The sequence below is a fragment of the Oryx dammah genome, unplaced genomic scaffold (assembly GCF_014754425.2).
Source record: "Oryx dammah isolate SB20612 unplaced genomic scaffold, SCBI_Odam_1.1 HiC_scaffold_4, whole genome shotgun sequence".
NCBI lineage: Eukaryota > Metazoa > Chordata > Mammalia > Artiodactyla > Bovidae > Oryx > Oryx dammah.
This window is the reverse complement of record NW_024070188.1, coordinates 69128889-69141103: the sequence shown is the minus strand read 5'-3', so window position 1 is coordinate 69141103 and position 12215 is coordinate 69128889. Positions and strand designations below refer to the sequence as shown.

At 38.8% G+C, this 12215-nt stretch overlaps 1 protein-coding gene and 1 long non-coding RNA gene across 13 annotated transcripts in view; both read right to left on the bottom strand.

The window, feature by feature from the left end:
• Positions 1-12215, bottom strand: part of UTRN (utrophin) — a 547129-nt gene that overhangs the window by 77479 nt on the left and 457435 nt on the right. The gene's annotated exons all lie outside the window — the stretch shown is intronic.
• LOC120862577 lies at positions 7237-10662 on the bottom strand. Its single transcript, XR_005720808.1, has 3 exons — positions 10650-10662; positions 8077-8081; positions 7237-7541 (listed from the first exon to the last, which is right to left on the bottom strand). It is a non-coding gene; the product is annotated as an uncharacterized LOC120862577 (long non-coding RNA).

Below are 12215 nucleotides of genomic sequence, written 5' to 3'. Positions count from 1 at the left end.
AGAGGACTGAGAAATCAGTGAGAACACCCGCTTGCTAATGGCTCTTTTTAGTGAAGCCACCACTAAGAGCTGAGGGAACACACACATTTGGCAAACAGATGGAGGGCGGGAAACGGCACCTCCCCTTGTGAATTCAATACCAGTTGATTCATTAGGCAGAACTGCCAACGCTGAAAATAAACACAGCCTCTGGTTACAGAAGTAAAACTGCAGCTTACCAAGCAACAGTTTTTTTAAAAAAAGTAGTAGATGCAATTGACTGTTGGATTTTCTTTCATTCTTTTTTTTTTTTAAGTGGGGGGAGGGTTTTAAAGCAAAATCCACAATCAATCCAAAGGCTCAAAGTATTTGAACAGCTGCAGATTGCTCAGTTCCTCCTGCCAAAATGCTTCCAGTCCTCCCAGAGGAGGCAACCAAAACAGAATAAAAGTAGCTTTTCCCCCCCAAAAATAACAACAGTTTACGTTCTGGCCAATCTTAAATATGAAAGAGGAGTACAACTTAATATTGTACAACTTGACAAACTGTAAAATAAATTCCAATTTTGTTACTAAAAATCCTCTTTTTAAGAGAGAACCAACACAGGAGTCTAAGAATAAATGAAAAATCAAAAACTCCACCAAAGCAGCAATTAGGAGTTACGTCCAGATCATGTGATGCAAACAACAGCGAGAATATGTGACATGTAACTAAGCAGGTGCCTAGCCTGCCAGCGCCAGGAAAAACTGTGAAGGCCTTTGATGTGGGCCAGAAATTAGTGAGTGATACACCTGTGTAGCTGCGATTATCTTTAAGCTATTTTAAACTCTACAAAATGAAGAAAACCGATAGTAATGCAAATGATTTTTTGTCCACAGAAACGCAAATTGTGTCCACTCGAATGCAACTGATTATTGTCCTGATGGATACTGACCAGTCTGTCAGCTTTGCATTCATTGTTAATTCATTTCAGCATGCCTTACTTAACTATAAAGACTAATATTTAGTATTCTCCTTGGAACCTACTAGAATTTCTTATCCATTCCCTTATTATTTACTGAATGCTCTTTTTAATATTTGTACAAGTCAAGATTTTCTATAGTTTAAATTTTATTTTATATATTTAAATTTTAAAAATTTTTAATTGAGATATTAATTTGTGGTGACTCAAGGAGGAAAGAGCAGATAAAACCAAGAAGGTTCTTGGAATGCAGGAACGGAAAAACCAGACCCTTATCGCCCTTCCCTCCCCCCATGTTGTAACTTTTAATGGATTTCAGGTCTTCCTGAGCAGTAGAACCTGTCTCCCCTCCTGCCCCATAGGAAGAGGTATTTGTCTTACTCTTCTCCCACTCAGTATACATGTCTCATCCAATCAGCAAATGACCTACAAGACCCCTATCCGACTCCTTGTACCCTAGGTATAAAAGTGGACTAAGGACCCCCACTCAATGTCTGTTCTCCCTTGAGCTGGCCCACTGTTCTAACAGCATCTCCCATTCTAATAAACTTTATTCCCCTCTCATTCTGTCTCATGCCTGGAAATTCTTTTCCAACCCGCACCTGGACCAGGACACAACTGACATACAACACTGTGTAAGTTTAAGGTATACAGCATGTCGGTTTGATACACTTGTATACTGCAACATGATCACCACTATAGCATTATCTAACACCATTATCACATCACACAATCATCATTTCTTTCTTTTGTGGTTAAGAACATTTACAGTCTAGTCTCAGCAACTTTCAAGTTTATCATATACAATGAAAGTGAAAGTGAAGTCGCTCAGTCATGTCTGACTCTTTGCGACCCCATGGACTATAGCCTACCAGGCTCCTCCGTCCATGGAATGTTCCATGCAAGAGTACTAGAGTGGGTCGCCATTGCCATCTCCAGGGATCAAACCTGGGTCTCCCGCATTGCAGGCAGACACTTTACCGAGCCACCTGGGAAGCCCTTATCATACAGTGTCGGTGTCTATAAATCACTGTGTTGTGCATTAGATCTCCATTACCTAATTTTTAAAATTATCCTTCAAAACCTGGGACAGTCCTGGATTATACCTGCTGTCACATATAATTATTAAAGTGTCCCTGTATCCTTAAGTGTTCCAGTTGGGATAACATATGACTTTGCTATATTTTATGGACTTTGATGAAATATTAAACCAGTATGGTTAATAAGTAGCATATGCTTCTAGCTATTATTATTCATAATGTGTTCTCACAAGCCACAGAAAGGTAAAGGCAAATAAGACTGTGCACCAATGGAGAGAAGACAAAAACTGTTGGGCCACAACACTTGCCCAGTATATAATACAGTGAACCAAGAGCCATTTACAAATAACATCAATGAGACTGATTTCTAGGCAAAGACTGCTCTGGGGAAGATACCTGTTGAAGCCATTTGTTCTCATTAGAGTGGTCTCATTTTTTTCATTAAAAGATGATAGGATGGGATGCTGGATATTCAAAAACCAACACACACCTTCTTGTTACTTATCTATCTAATTTAATGTCTGAAACTGGATTTTGTGGGGTTTGCTATTTATCATTCCATTCCAATTTTAATTATAAAGGCTTATAAGAGAAAAAGCTTCCCAAGTGGTGCAGTGGTAAAGAATTCACCTTCCAATGCAGGAGACGTAGGTTTGATCCCTGGGTTGGGAAGATCTCCTGGAGAAGGAAATGGCACCCCTCTCCAGTATTCTTGGCCTGGAAAATTCTATGGACAGAGGAGCCTGGCGGGCTACAGCCCATGGGGTAGCAAAATGTCGGACATGACTGAGTAACTAAGCACATACATAAGAGAAAAGAACTATAGGTGAGTTAGCTAATTAAAAATATAAAAGTAAAATGTAAATGTGTGTGAGAATATAATGCTGTGGCTGAGACAATCACAGAAAGAGAAATATTTCCTCCTTGCGGTATATGTGTACATGTGTGATCAGTTGTGTCTGACTCTTTGCAATTCCATGGACTGTAGCCTGCCAGGCTCCTTTATCTGTGGGATTTCCCAGGCAAGAGTACTGGTGTGGGTTGCCATTTCCCATTGCAGGGTATCTTCCCGACACCGAGATCAAACCTGCGTCCCTTGCGTCTCTTGCATTGGCAGGTAGATTCTTCACCACTGCGACACTTGGGAAGCCCAATTGCTACACACAGTAAAACTTAATACACTAGGTGAGGATATGTAATATTAATTACAGTAATGGTCTATTATTTGAATGCACAACTTGTACCAAGTATTCTCCTAAACTCTTTCTATATATAAACTCAAAACCAAACAATAATTCTATGAGTTCGGTGCCAATATTATCCCCACTTTACAAATAAATGAACCTAGGAAAAACTTAGATAACTTGTTCAAGGTCATAGTTTGTAAATAGTAGAAATGGAATTTGAACCCAGATGGTCTGATTTTAAGCCTGAGTTCTTTATATGGATGTGCACTTGCACGATTGAGGTTTTAAAGTATTTCTGATGAAGCTGTCTAAATTTGAGTCCGAGGTCCATCATTATAATCATTACAAACAACCTCATCTCCCTTGCTTCTCTCACTCCTGGCAAAACCCAAGCATGGATCAGCTCAATTACTTGCCTTCTCTGGACCAGAGCAGCTGTGTATGAATACAGCTGGAGAAAATCACTCAACAGACTGATTTTACTTTAAATGTTTGACTTCAAACCTCAAATGTCCAAGTGCTGGCAAATGCACTACATTCCCTAATAAAGTACTTCCCAGAGCCCAAGGCAACAATTACTACCGCCATCTCACTCCCCAAACCTAAGTAAATTTCCCTGCCTTAGTATCATTTAACTCAATCTCACACTTCATCTAAAAACCTAAAAATCATCACACTAGAATTCCATCATCTTCCCACTTCTAAATCAATAAGCTTCCTTGCATATGTCTTTTCATCTGCTTCCCCTCTTTTTTTTTAATGAGAAGTGACCCCCTTTACTATGAAGGGCCAATTCTTCCCAAAGATTTCTAAACAACTCTTGTGCTGATTACCAACCCCTCTCAACAAGACTAGGTTCAGAATGTAAATGTAGAAGGGTTGGCCATCCTTAATCTCAATCTTTCTCTCTCTGTCTCACACGTGTACACACACACACACACACACACACACACACACACACTCACTCACTCACTTACTCACACCCTATCTTGAATCGGCATTTCCTGCCACCTAGGACCCATTTTCTCAAGGCAAGAATACTGAAGTGGTTTGCCATTCCCTTCTCCAGTGGACCACATTGTGTCAGACCTCTCCACCATGCCCACCTATCTTGGGTGGCCCCACAGGGCATGGCTTAGTCTCATTGAGTTAGACAAGGCTTATTGTGATTAGATTGACTAGTTTTCTGTGATTATGTTTTCAGTGTGTCTGCCCTCTTGCAACACCTACCGTCATAGGCAGAGTACATCATGAGAAACGCTGGGCTGGAAGAACCATAAGCTGGAGTCAAGATTGCCAGGAGAAATATCAGTAACCTCAGATATGCAGATGAGACCATCCTTATGGCAGAAAGTGAAGAGGAACTAAAAAGCCTCTTGATGAAAGTGAAAGTGGAGAGTGAAAAAGTTGGCTTAAAGCTCAACATTCAGAAAACGAAGATCATGGCATCTGATCCCATCACTTCATGGGAAATAGATGGGGAAACAGTGTCAGACTTTATTTTTTGGGGCACCAAAATCACTGCAGATGGTGATTGCAGCCATGAAATTAAAAGACGCTTACTCCTTGGAAGAAAAGTTATGACCAATCTAGATAGCATATTGAAAAGGAGAGACATTACTTTGCCAATAAAGGTCCGTCTAGTCAAGGCTATGGTTTTTCCTGTGGTCATGTATGGATGTGACAGTTGGACTGTGAAGAAAGCTGAGCACCGAAGAATTGATGCTTTTGAACTGTGGTGTTGGAGAAGACTCCTGAGAGTCCCTTGGACTGCAAGGAGATCCAACCAGTCCATTCTGAAGGAGATCAGCCCTGGGATTTCTTTGGAAGGAATGATGCTAAAGCTGAAACTCCAGTGCTTTGGCCACCTCATGCGAAGAGTTGACTCATTGGAAAAGACTCTGATGCTGGGAGGGGTTGGGGGCAGGAGGAGAAGGGGACGACAGAGGATGAGATGGCTGGATAGTCTGAGTGACCTCTGGGAGTTGGTGATGGCCAGGGAGGCCTGGCATGCTGCGATTCATGGGGTCACAAAGAGTCAGACAGGACTGAGCGACTGAACTGAACTGAGGACCCATTTTGTCTTCTTTACAAACAAAATTTTCATATGAATAGTCCACATCCTCCAGATTCATTCAGGACTTAAGTCACTTCTATTTGGATTTTAACCTCACTCCACCCCAACTGGTCCTGTCAAAATTATCAAGGCACTCCACGTTATCAAGTGGAATGCCTGCTTTTCTGTCTTCAGCTCATTAGACCTCTCTTCATAAGCAAAGAGAAATAGGGTAGAGGCTTCAGAAGTAAGTTATCTAGTGCAGTAGATGCTGAGAGATGCTATGTAAAAAACAGAATATCCAGAATGAAGTTGATGTAGGCAAAATGTATGCTATTTGAACACCTTCTTTACATATACAAGTTATATACAGGGATCAAGCAGAGCTCCCAAGTAATCAAATTTGCATTCAGGTGACAAAAGCATAAAGACTAAAACACATTTTGGCAACCTCATGTGATATCATTTATCTCAGTAATATCTTTTTAAAGATCTAAGAGGTGACGTTTTGGAATTTATAATCCCCTCAATCTGGGTTTCATCACCCTTGAATATATGAAGAATATGGAATACACCTATCGTAACGTTGATTCATGCTTTGTGTGCATACTTGTGTGTTTGTGTGTGCTTGTGTGTGTGGCTACTCGGGAGGGGACAGGGCAGTAGATGAGGATGCTGTGTAAGGGTAAACATATTTGTTTCTCTGGTTATATCCAACTTCTTGAATCTTCACCAATGCTTTCTACCATTCTCAGATCTTTTAAAGGCATAAAATCCAAGATTATACTTTTGGAAACATAAGAATAAATCTAAAGGAAAACTCAAAGTGTGAATGTCAACATTTCAAGGAAAAAAAAAAACAAAACCCTTTCTGTTCAAAATCCAAATAAGATATATGATCCCATGGATATCATACAACCATAAAAATGCTATTCGTTTGTCATGATAATGAAGACATACTTGTAAACAATGGATAATCTCTTGGATTCAGTTATAAAATGCTATTAAAAAGAAACAACAAACCCAAAATGGAGTCACTTGTGCTAAACGCCACCAAGACTTAATACCTAACCCAACTGCAGTTTCACCCTCTCCCAGGAGTGGAATAAACCATTAGTTTGAAATTTCCTGGTCAGCACTATCTATATAAGAAGACTCTTACATTCCCTTCCCCATAAAATAAGATGACCTGCCTGAAAAAATCTCTTCTTTTCTTCAGCTAATAACTTCCTTGTTATCAGCTCCTTCCTTTCTCTCCAGTTTCTATAAAAGCCTTCCATTTTGTACAGTTCCTTGAAGCTGCTTTCTATTTACTAAATGGGATGCTGTCCACTTCATAAATTGTTGAATAAAGCCAATTAGATGTGTAAATTTACCTAGCTGAATTTTGTTTTTTAAAAATGCACTTAAAAGTTCTCTCACATGTAGGAGTAGGCTCAAAGACACAAGCACGTAAAGAGCTACCCCAAAATACATGTGTCAACACTCAACGCATGGATGATGGAACAATACGACAAGGTTAGTTTGTGTGTGTTTAAGTAAAGCAGTAGGATTAATGACCAAAGTGGGTGTGCCCGGGTGTGAGGGGAGATACAGGAGACAACTGTCTTAGGGCAGTGGAAGACTGACTGCAAGAATAAAACATTTGACAAATGCAAGAGAACCTCCCCTCTGGTAATATCTCTACTTCAGCCCAGAACTCAAAGGAAGCCCTGACCTCACCCAGCTCTACCCTCCTGTCTCTTTAAGCCCTCAAACTCGGGAGAATCAGACCATCAACCAACACATAACCAACAGAAGACCTCTAGGTCACCCGTTGTGGCACTGGCCCCGCTGGGTACCCCCTTGCCTGAGGGTGTTAACCCCAAGTTTAGGTTCCTACCAGAGTTCAATGTATTGTTGTATCCTTTAAGTTTTGTTTTTCAAAGCTGAACTTATATCATTTAGTTTTTTAAACAGAACTATTTTTTCTCTTTCACATTTATTTTTATTTTTTCAAAGATTTTTTAAAAAAATGTGGACCATTTTTAAAGTTTGTATTGAATTTGTTACAATATGGCTTCTGTTTTATGTTTTGTTTTTTTTAGCCCCAAGGCATATGGCATCTTAGCTCCCAAGGACCTGCACCCCCTGCATTGGAGGCAAAGTCTTAACCACAGGACCACAAAAATAGTCCCATTTCACATATATCTTAAATGAGAAATTAATTCTAATTTTTACTATAGGGTTGTATTGAATCTTTTACTGTATCATTTCAGGTTATAATCAGTACAGAAAAAGATATTCTATTTATTTCACAATTTATTTGATCATTATTACTTCTGTACCTTTGTAATTGTAGTGACTATTTTAAATATTGAATCATTACAAATTCAGGTTCAGATATCATTTTTTTTTTCCTTCTCTTAATGATCCCTCAGTGATCCTTCTTATGCTATACAGTAAACCTTTATCAATTGCTTCCCTGACCCTAAAAATCAAAATGTACAGTACAACTGATGGTGCTGTTATAAATCAGTGAAGCTGAGTGATCCAGAAGATTCCAAGCCAAAATTCCACTTTATGGTTATAATATCTCTGGCACCAGCAACATATGGATGAATGGCAGGAAAGATATCTTCTCAAGTCCTGAACTAGTCGATATATTTCTAAGACAATGTCAACTCCACCTAAATAATCTCAACTATTTACATGGGTAAGTACTCTAGAAGTTGCCGATCTGGGGCTGCTGCAGAGCAGGCTGTCTGCTGCTTAGTCTCCAAGTGAGCTAAGGTATGCTCCTTTGTCCGAAGCTGCCCCCAAGCCCAGGAGGTTAAGTGATCCCAAGGTACTTAATTCTCTCATAAAGCAAACTCATTCTTACTTCCTCATTAGCAGATTTGGCCCAATGAGTTTTAAATACTTTATTTTCAATAAAAATAAAGTCACAGATCATTTCTTGGAAAAGCAGACTCTCTAGGACATTCTCTTATATTTCTATTTCATTTATTTCTTTATCATTAAAACCAAAAACACAAGCCCCATTTCTGGAGAAAAGACTTCTCCATTTAAAATTCTGGAATCAAAAAGACACCCTTTCCCATCCTGATGAAGGAGGAGAAAGATGAGGGCGGCTTTGGGAAGCCTTTCCGAGAGAACTGTATCTTTCATTGTTAGAAATATCTTTGTTGTGGATTTATTTTGCTTTGGGATGAGTTTCCTTAACCTTTAAAGGTAAAATGTTTTATGTTAATTTCTTTTTTGATTTTATTATACCTTTGTTAGCTGTGATTTCCTGGTGAGGCTGGATATTTGAATTTCCCATGCTGCCACTCTTCTCTGCTCTTATTAAGGGGAGAAATATTTCACCTACATCATCTAAGCGGGGTTCACAATTCCTCTAAAGAAATAAGCATTAATTCTCTCCTTTAGACTGTACATACATAATGAGACAAGTATATACAATTTATGCAAATAAATTGCATGACTACTATAAAGAACAACTACTTGCTCTCCAAGATTTCATTTACAACTATAAACTTCATCTTTTTTTGCTAGGAATTGATGAATTAGGGCAGCAGAGGGTACCCTTGGGTGGCAAGAGAGGGGTCCAAAACAGTAGTGCAGGATTACCCATAATGAACACAAGGATGGAAAAGGAAAATATGAAAGAGACGTAATAAATGTAGGGAAATCTTGATTTAGACCTATTCATAAGGAGGCTTTAGAAAAGGCAGAGACTGCAAGGTAGTGCTATTTGTAGCTGAAGATTCATTTATTCTGGTGAATACATTGTAAGATTGAGGAATATCAGCTGTAGGGAAGGTGACAGGTATTATCTACATAATCAGAGATGACTAAAGTCTTTATGTTAAAGCTGTGTGTGTGTGACTGCATTAGAAAGAATTAAACTTTGTACTTCAGATTCTAATGGGGAAAATAAAGCTATAGAACTGAGCTGTGAGCTTGATGCTGTCATATAGAGCAGAATCATCATCTGTACTAAGACTAAGGCTTACTGAAAAGTCACACACGTGGGGTTTAAAGAAGCCACTGCGGAGAGAGAGAGGAAAGCTCTATTTCCTAACTACCCCTCATGAAATTCTACGAACCAGGATGGCTTACTTAACAAGCTGAATAAGGTAGAGCAGCAGCTATGCTAAAAGCCCCAAGAGACCTATAAGCCAGCTTTGCTGGCCATGCTCCTCCTCACAGATGGAAATCTCCCCAGTGTCAGAAACCTCCAGACTCTGTGCATGAGAAAAACTAGAGGAGGGCCTGACAGTCTTCTCCCCACCACCTCCACACTGTTGCCATCCCACTGGCAGGACTGTGGCAAATGACATTCACTGTCTACAGAAGAGCACCTTAGTCCATTGTCAGAACAGTGTGAACTTTCCTTAATCATATATTGTTGCTGAGTCTGTTCAACACTTTTGCGACCCCATGGACTGTAGCCCTCCAAGCTCCTCTGTCTGTGGGATTTCCCAGGCAAGAATACTGCAGTCGGTTGCCATTTCCTTCTCCAAGAGATCTTCATGTCCCAGGGATTGAGCTTAGGTGATGCCAGCTCAATTGACAGGTGGATTCCTTACCACTGAGCCCCTAGGGAAGCCCTAATCATACATCAGGCCTACAGAAAATAGCTTATGGAGAATCCTATGGAAAAGGCAAAGTGCAGGTTGGAAGAAAGCAAGGCCTTGCGCTAAGACAGCCCTGAATTTCACTGCTGACACATAGCAGGGGCACAATAGATGATAACCAGTCTACAGTATGAAAGAAAGGATGTTTGCTCCTAATTTCTCCCCTTGACTGAATTCTCTAAATATAATCTTTCATCCCACCCCAATTTTCCATGGACTAAAAATTTCTGTTCTCTACCTTTTCTAACACAGAGAATAAGAGGCAGTAAATGCATACCTGTCAAGGGTTCAGGCACTGGAGTTTGAATGCCAGCTCTGACATGTACCAGTTATGTGATCTCAAGCAAGTTATACGTGTACTTATGACTTAGAAAGTAAAAAGTGAAAGTGAAATCGCTCAGTCGTGTCCGACTCTTTGCGACCCCATGGACTGTAGCCTACCAGGCTTCTCAGCCTTGTCTATAAATGGGGGTAATTATAGTACCTATGGGCTTCCCATAGCTCAGCTGGTAAAGAGTCTGCCTACAAGGTGAGAGACCTGGGGTCGACTCCTGGGTCGGGAAGATCCCCTGGAGAAGGAAATGGCAATCCACTCCAGTATTCTTGCCTGGAAAGCCCCATGGACAGAGGAGCCTGGCGGGCTACAGTCCATGGGATCGCAAGAGTCAGATACAACTTAGTGACTAAACCACCACCATTGTACCTATACTTCACTGGGCTACTGTGAGAATTAAAAGAGATAACCCAGGCATAGGATTAGCACAGTGGCTAGCAAGTGAATATTGAAAACATATCATTTATTACAATGATCATTATTATCACCCTCTATGACTATGAATTATTATTATTATTTCTGCATCAAAAAGAGAAGCAATGAGTTTTACATGATAATTATGACATATTAAGAAAATTAAACTCAAGGCTTTTATTCTTCATTCCCTTTATACCTGAAACTTTGTGGATGTTAACTTTTAGTTGAGGAAATGAAAAACTTGTACAAAGCACAATGCAGGGCCAAAAATTCACAAAGAAAGAGATCTTGATTTTACAGTATTATTGTACACTGTGAAGGCAGCAAGAGTCATTTCAAATTTTCTTAAATTGATGGAGCAATGAGTTGGCATTGGACTATAGTAGAAAACAAAAATAATTAGATCAGCTCTGGAAAGTCTATCTTATAAGCAGCAAGTATCATTTAAAGATATGAGTTTCAACTTAAGATATTAACAGAGAGACTTACACTATACAGATTCTTATAGTTCAGATCTATATCCCATCTTTTTCTAGAAATAAATTAGTCATGGAACCATGGCAGTTCACCTCAAAATATTAATAGAGAGAAAGAAATGCATTGAGGAACCATCCAAGTATGTTTTAACTGACCTATAAAATTAAAATACAAAATAAAAATAATTTGTCCTTCGTATTCTCTGCCACCTTTCTTACTATACTCTAGCATTACAGTACATAAAACTGTATACTTAAATACTGAAAATATCTAATATTTCTACTGGAATATTACTTTCTTGTTGGTCAAATTAATATATCTTACTATGTTCTAGGAAACTCTAGTTGAGTGACAATCATGTAAAACGTGTTTCTAACATTTTTCTTCTACTTACTTGTGTGACCATGCAAAGGGAAGTATATATTAAAATCCTTTTCATTCATCATTTACTTACTTATTAATTTATATGGGAAATAAATTTTGTTTTCATAATAATTTTTTATCTGGAAACACTGGCCTACACAACCTTATCTCTAGTGATTGATGTGCCTTCTTTAGGAGGTCTAAATAAACTGTTAGGTTTCACAACAGAGCAAGTAATGGAACAATCTGGTTAAACAAGTTTTCTAAATATAAGAAAATTCATTCTATATACATAGGCAGATTTTGAAATATTTGAAAATCCTAAGACATTTAACAAAACTTAACATACTAAAACAAACATTTAACAAAAACTTAAAATACTTAAGAAAATCCAATCTTTCACTAATGGCATTCAAAATATTTTAGGATGCTACAATCCTACAGGCCACATTAAAAATATTGGCCATCGATGTGTTATACTTATTTTGAAATGCTAGTTATGCACGCTAGCCAATAAAATGCCAGAGAAACCAGCCTTCACTTTACCTGCCTGCCCCATAAGAACTTGTAGACTGGGCAAGGAAACAATTCAGCTAGATCCTCCCCAAATTATAAAAATATTGATCTAGTAAAATTCTGAGTTAGACAATGTAATGCTCAGTCACATTTAATCGACTTGAACATACACAAATTCCTTTTAATTTAAAACATTTTTATTTTTATTTGCTGCAAAAGTCAAAGAAAGGGGATGTGCTTGCAGAACCTTCAGAGAAGAACAC